Source organism: Penaeus japonicus, unplaced genomic scaffold (assembly GCF_977035675.1).
Source record: "Penaeus japonicus unplaced genomic scaffold, GWHDUDI00000001_assembly GWHDUDI00000024, whole genome shotgun sequence".
Classification (NCBI taxonomy): Eukaryota; Metazoa; Arthropoda; class Malacostraca; order Decapoda; family Penaeidae; genus Penaeus; species Penaeus japonicus.
The window spans coordinates 16481571-16486570 of record NW_028234426.1 but is presented as its reverse complement, the minus strand read 5'-3'; the positions used below and the strand labels follow the sequence as shown (position 1 = coordinate 16486570).

The 5000-nt window shown below is 35.7% G+C and overlaps 1 protein-coding gene across 1 annotated transcript in view; it reads left to right on the top strand.

Moving 5' to 3' along the window:
* The window catches only part of LOC122265479 (uncharacterized), a 21043-nt gene extending 18665 nt beyond the window's left edge, over positions 1–2378 (top strand). The window contains exon 9 of the mRNA XM_043034825.2: positions 1–2378. This exon is cut by the window's left edge and continues 579 nt beyond it. The gene's annotated coding sequence lies outside the window, so the exon portion shown is untranslated.
* The last annotated feature ends 2622 nt before the right edge of the window (positions 2379–5000 follow it).

The window sequence follows — 5000 nt, the reverse complement described above, 5'->3', positions numbered from 1 at the left end:
GTTAATAAAATGTTAATTTTCATACACAAAAGTATTGGTGCATATCAGCATTATTTAAAAGAGTAAGTTATCAGTTGAATTTTGTGCTGGAATTACTGAAATGTCTTACAGACACTATAATACAAACAGTTAATCAGAGTTGCACAGATTCAAGTTAACTCTGACATTGGTTGTTGTGGCCAAGTAATCATACTGACACAGATGTGCAGAGGCACATAGAAAGACAGTTCTGACATGGAAAGAATAATAGAAATAGAGCTACAGGATTGACAGAAAAGACAAAAAGGAAGAATGAAGAGCTGTCTGTATGGAGATACAGTATGTAAAAAAATTCATATGCTGACTTATCAATAAAATTGTATTAGAATGTTTCAATTTCTTAGAAACATTTCTCTGTTTTAGTGATCAAAGTATGTGAGCATACATTTTGAAATATATTTAATATTTGTTATTGTGTGTACATCAGCTTTATTTTTGTTTGGTTTAATTTGCTTTCAGTCTATGTTGATCCAAGGGAACAACAGTTTTTCTTCATTAATGTGTAAGAAATGTGTCTACATGTAAAAAGTAGTCACAGCAAAGTCAGTTTAATGTTATACCAAAAGTTTTAAGCATTGGAATATGGCATTATATTTAACTTGGTAAATAAGTATGGGAACTGATTAAGACTTCTGAGTTTGTAAGATACGATGTTAAAATGAACATTTCTTGTAATTTTGTTGTCTTTTGTGCCTAAGTAAATGTACAATGTAAACTTGTCATTGCTTTTTTCTCTTTATATTTAATATTTTAAGTACTGCATAAAGTACAGTGATATTGGACCTTCTAGTGGCATTTGCTTTGAGTAAGATTCTGTTTTGTGTGATGATTTATACTTTTCCAAAGTTCTTTGATATAGTGCATTTAAGTTATCTTATTATCCATTTAGAGTTTGATGGTAGCTTCCCCAGTTACAGCCAGTGACCATCTACATTGATATGAATATTACACATTTAATATGGAAGTTGTTCATGGAAGTTTAACCCATTCACGACGGGACGTATTTTCGCCCACTCCCGCTTATTGACAAGCACGTGGCGCTGTGTGCCAGGGTGTTTTCTCGCTGTGCGGGGACGCGCTGAACCTCTCAGAGCGTTTTTCACCCACCCTTTTCTTACGGTTTTCATGAATGCGTTTACAATGTAAAGGCACATAAAAATATTGCCATGTTCAGAGGATTTATTTTATTCAAAACACATGTTACAATAATGCCTTTCTATTTTGATTTTATTGAACTTTGCCTATATTCTTCACTTCTATGTGAAAATACCAATGGAAAGGAAGCAATTTCTTAGTGGGGTATCAAAAAACATGTTTTATACTTCTTTTTTCCAAAACAAAAAGAACAATATGAATAATCATACATGTTCATCTGAGTATGTACATGTGCCTCAGGATGTGACATGACGTGATATCACAGGTAATCGAAGTAATATTGCATTAGTAATTTTTTACTTTATTTTATTTCTTGGCCAACCACATTTAATTTTACAATAGATTTTTGACTAAGGTATTTTTATTTAACCGATCAAGAGGCAGAAATTACCATGATGTCATCAATATCAAGTAGTTTTCTGTGATGTTATTGTTTTTAAAAAGTTATATCTCATTTTATGATACTCAAACGCTTGAACTAAAGTAAGAGTATAAGAAATTAGTTAAAATTATTATATTTAAGAACAATCTAGTGATCAGCACGTCACAACAGCCCCTCCCAAAACTCGGTGAGAAAAAAAGCACGACGTCACAGGATGTCTCCCGGGTCCGGGGATATTTTTCGACCACGTGATAGGACGTCAACTGGCGCGAATGGGTTAATGGTGGAAGGGCAAGGAAAATTTGAAGTATGTATTTCACAGTGGCATATGAATGGTATTGACTATTTATGCTTATGATTTAATTTACTTATTTATGATCAATTTGTGCATCATGACCCAGTTGTAAGCCTTCTAACAAGCAGAACTTATTATTTCTTTTTATTTGCTAGTAAGATTGCAGGCCATTTTAGGTAAAAGTAAATCATACCTAGAATCATTTCTCATATTGACAATATCAAATCAGCTCCTCCTTCATTAAGTTATCATGCCAATTTTCTGGTATTGCTGTTGTTGGTTTGGTATTGATTATTTCTAAGTTGTGTACATATCAGGATGAATGATCATAAAGTTTGCCAACCCTTGCAATTCAAGTATGCAAAATAAACATTGTGCTTTGGGTTACAAGTGAATAGAAATACTGTCAATTACTGAAATCCCAGAAATGTGATTTAGCCTGTAGAAAATGAGTGGTTTCACAAGTGTTCATAATTGTAAATTGTTAGAAATAAACCTCTCAATGAGTTTTGAAGTATTTGTCCCTGAGGTAGAAAATATGTATGGTTTTGTGTCCATTGTTACTAGAAAATATTTGCAGACTTTTGAGATGAGAGTAAATTGTATCAACTTATCATATAAAAAAAAATAACTAGGCTTGATATCCACACAGTATGTAGAATGATATTGAACTCCTGAAAGAAACTATTGTTTTGGCCTTTTAAGCTCAACACATTAAGTTGCATCATGAAGTGATTAAATTCATGAGAAATTATTTGATAACACTCAATATAGGCACAAGCATGTACAGTGCACAAAATAGAACTGTCTTGAAAGGGGACAGGGAAATTTGCAACATAATTAAAATCTTGTCCTCTTTTTTTTATTTTTTATCTTATGAAATACTGTTTGACATATATTTGATGTTGGGAAAGCTCCTTTGGAGTTCTTTTCTTAAAGTATCCCAATTTACCAACAACAAGTTTCTTTTAAGGCAGTCCCATTATCTGCATCATGCAATTCTTTCCATCAAATATCCCTCAATACAACTTTATCAGCTTTTCCACCCCTTCTTTTTCTTAGTCTCCTCTGTCCATATTGTGTTTAGTTACAATTCCTGTTCTAACCCATTAACAATGAGCTCTGGCCTGACGACAGGCATCATGACGTTTGGGGATTATGGATCATCATGTTATATTATTGTGCTATGAGTAATGAATGAGTGATGATGACAATTGCAGTCATAATCATTACACCTGCCATAATATTAAGCAAAATGGGTTTCACCCAACATCCAAAATCTAGATGGCACCACTTACCTCTAGCACCAGCAGGAGAGAGAGCCTTGAATGGCACCAATATATGGTCTGTAGCAAGCACTATCTTTATAAAGCGACGGCACATAGCAAGTTTCCGACCTCTTGCTCTAAAGTACCACAGATGAAGTATGAGCAGGCAGAACAAGAGGAGGAAGGTGACTCAAACCATGCCCAATGTCTACAATGTGCCCCTGTGCCAGAAGGGATGCCTTATATACATACCTTGGCACTCACAGTCATAAGCAAAAATTACCTTCCTCTTCCCTACTTCATGTTATCTCTATTGTGGTTGGTTGTATGTTTCGTATTCATTCTTGACAGCACAAAAATATGAAAAAATAAAGTTGCTTTTTGTCCTCCCCTAAAACAGCAATACTTCTATCATACTGAGTATAAAGAAAAAAATGAGCAGATATGGACCCTGAACTGCAGAATTGATAGAGCCTGTGATATGACAGATTTTAGTCTCTAAATACAATAAAACATACATAAAACTCTAGCTCTACAATGAGCGACTAAAAGGGAGTGGGGAAAAGTCAAGGTATGTTGCTGAAGCTGCCTCGCTCTGAAATAAAACCCATCCTGGTACGTGGGTAAGCAACAGGTTAAATACATGACAATTTAAGCATGTTTTATCCACCCAGATACTTAAGTTCAGCAACATAGCCAGACTAATGTATCTGTAAGTTTGACATTACCCTTTACCTAAATCCTTAATCCACTGTGGAGGGACATCACGACACACATGACACAAGAGCTTTGGCCTGACGATGGGCGTCATGGCGTTCATGACATTTGGGGATTTTGGATCACTGCATTTTGATTGTACTACGAGTAAGGAGTGAGTGATGATGACAATTGGAGTTATAATTATTATTATTGCCATAGTATTGAGCAAACCAAACATCCAAAATCTAGATGGCACCACTTCTAGCAACAGCAGGAGAGTCTTGATTGGCACCCATCCATAGCAAGTTACCGACCTCTTGCTCTAAAGTACAGCTGATGAAGGATGTGCAGGCAGAATGAGAAGAGTGTGATTCAAACCCATGCCCAGTGTCTACAATGTGCTCCTGTGCCAATAGAGATGCCTTTTACTATGGCACTGTCATAAGTACAGGTTTCCTTCCTTTTACCCACCTTTCATGTTATCTTCATTGTAGATGGTTATATGTTTCATAATCATTCATGACAAATACAAAAAAAATAAAGTTGCTTTTTGTCCTCCCATAAACCAGCAATACTTCTATCACAGAGTATAAAGAAAATAATGAGCTAATATGGATCCTATACTACAATTTTAGTCAACTGCAGCATTGACAAAGCCTGTCATATGACACATATAAGTCTCGAAACAATAAAACACAAAAATGGTTTTCGTTTTACAATGAGTAACTGAGAGAGAATGGGAAAAGTCAAAGTATTTATCTGAAGCTGCCTTGCTCTGAAATAAACCCATCCTGGAGACTGGGCAAGTGAATCTATCCCCCGTCTGCAATGGGTTAAGGGGTAAGTAAGTAATGAGGTGGTAAGCTGTTCATGGTGCAGATGAAAAGTTAAGTCAATATAATGTGCTCTGGGGAAAAATCTCATTACAACCATATATACTCTTCATTATCAAACAGCAATTGTTGGAAGACCATTATATTATTACCCTCAGGTCTCTTACCTTGCTCTAACACATCATGTTCCCCTCTAGTTGCTTACCTGGTAATAACTTAACCCAATGACGACGGTGCGTCACACTCGTGTGACGCAGCCAAACTCCCGATGCCGGGGTGTCATGCCAGTGTGACGATTACAATGCAATATTGCAATTGCCCGGCATAAG